This window comes from Ranitomeya variabilis, chromosome 1, assembly GCF_051348905.1.
Source record: "Ranitomeya variabilis isolate aRanVar5 chromosome 1, aRanVar5.hap1, whole genome shotgun sequence".
Classification (NCBI taxonomy): domain Eukaryota; kingdom Metazoa; phylum Chordata; class Amphibia; order Anura; family Dendrobatidae; genus Ranitomeya; species Ranitomeya variabilis.
In genome coordinates this window covers 1,005,109,258-1,005,111,402 of record NC_135232.1, presented here as the reverse complement: position 1 = coordinate 1,005,111,402, position 2,145 = coordinate 1,005,109,258, and positions in this window count along the sequence as shown.

Below are 2,145 nucleotides of genomic sequence, written 5' to 3'. Positions count from 1 at the left end.
CGGATGCGCTTATCTGTTATCATTCCACCAGCGGCACTAAAAACCTGCTCTGACAAAATGCTAGCAGCAGGGCAGGACAGGACCTCCAAGGCATAGAGAGCCAGTTCATGCCATGTGTCCAGCTTAGATACCCAATAATTAAAAGGCACAGAGGAATCCTGGAGGACGTTTGTACGATCTGCAAGGTACTCCCTCAGCATCTTCCAAAACATTGCACTTCTTGTGACAGCACCCCTTGCCTCTGTGCCGGCACGATGGGAGGGTCTGAGAAAAATTTCCCAGAACTTTGCCATTGTTCCCCTGCCTGAGCTGGATTGTACTTCTGTCTCTCTCACTTGGACTCCATGGTTGTACAGCAAACTCTGAAGTCTGCTGCCAGCGTTCTCACATGGGAATTTTCTAAGTAATTCCGCTACAAGAGCCCTTTGGTACTGCAACATTTTAGTACACCTCTCTGCCTCTGGCAGAAGAGATTGAAAGTTCTCCTTGTAGCATGGGTCTAGAAGTGTCACCAACCAGTTATGAGTGTCACCAAAAATTTGTATAATGCGAGGGTCACGTACAATGCAGAGCAACATAAAGTCAGCAATGCGTGCCAAACTGCTAACAGGCAAGACTTCCGTGTCCTCACCAACAGGACAACTGACCATTCTATCCTCCTCCTTATCCTCATCCTCCTTCTCCCTGTCCTCAGGCCATCCCCGCTGAAAAGACGGTATGACAGCTGTGCTTGTAGTACTGTCTATAGAGCATGAATATAGCTCCTGTTCTTCCTCCTCCTCCTCTTTGCCTACCAATCCACGTTGGGAAGACATGAGGCTGGGGTGAGTGTAATCCCCCTGTAAGGTTCCTCGATCCATGTCCTCGTGCTCTGCCTGCAATGCATCCTCTTTAATTATGAGCAGAGAGGTTTTCAGAAAGCTGAGAAGCAGAATGGTGATGCTAATTATGGCGTCATCACCACTCACCATCTTGGTGCAGTCCTCAAAGTTTTGGGGGATGGTACATATGTCTGACATCCATGTCAACTCCTGAGGTCTTATGTGTGGAGTCTGAACTGAATATCGACAGCCTTGTTGATGTTGGTAGTCAACAACTGCCCTCTTCTGCTCACAAATCCTTTCCAACATATGCAGTGTAGAGTTCCAACACGTGGGGACATCACACACCAGTCGGTTAGCTGGAAGTTGCAAATGCTGCTGAAGCACGGCAAGGCTGGCTGAAGCTGTAGCTGACTTTCAAAAATGGGCAGACAGACAGCATACTTTCACTGGCAGACCTGGCAGCTACGGGTAGCTTTTCAGAAAACGTTGAACCACAAGGTTAAGCACATGGGTCAGGCAAGTTACGTGTGTGAGCTCACCTCGCCTCAGAGTCGCCACAAGGTTACGGCCATTATCACACATGACCATGCCTGACTCTAGGTTCAGCGATGTCATCCAAATATCTGACTGCTCTTTCAGCGCTGTCCACAACTCTTTTGCATTGTGCGGTTTGTCACCTATGCAGGTTAGCTTCAGCACAGCCTGTTTTCGCTTGGCTGAGGCAGTGTTGCAGTGCTTCGAGCTTCTGACTGATGTGTTGATTTCAGAGATGGAGGCTGAAGAGGAGGAGAAGGTGCAGGAGCTGTACACCGTGGGGGCAACCCTGATTGACGTAGGGCCTGCAATCCTCGGCATGAGGAGGATGTGTTCCATCCCAAGGTCTGACTGGGTCCCAGCTTCCACTATGTTAACCCAGTTTGCCATCAGTGAGATGTACCTTCCCTGGCCACAAGCACTTGTCAACCTGTCCATGGTTAGGTGGACTTTCCCAGTTTTCCCAGTAGCAGCATTGTTGAGGGCACAGGTAATGTTGTGGGACACATGCTGGTGTAATGCCGATATGGCACACCAGGAGAAATAGTGGCGAGTGGGGACCAAGTTCCTTGGGACGGCCGCCGCTATCAGGTTGCAGAAAGCTTCCATCTCAATGAGCCTAAAAGGCAACATTTCGAGCGCAAGCAGAAGAGAAATGTTAGAATTTAGGACTGAGGCCTGTGGGGTGTTGGCTGGGTATTTCCGCTTGCATTCCAATGACTGGGGTATTAGCAACTGAAGGCTGTGCTGGGACAAGGATGTGGGCGGGCTTGATGATGGTGCTGCT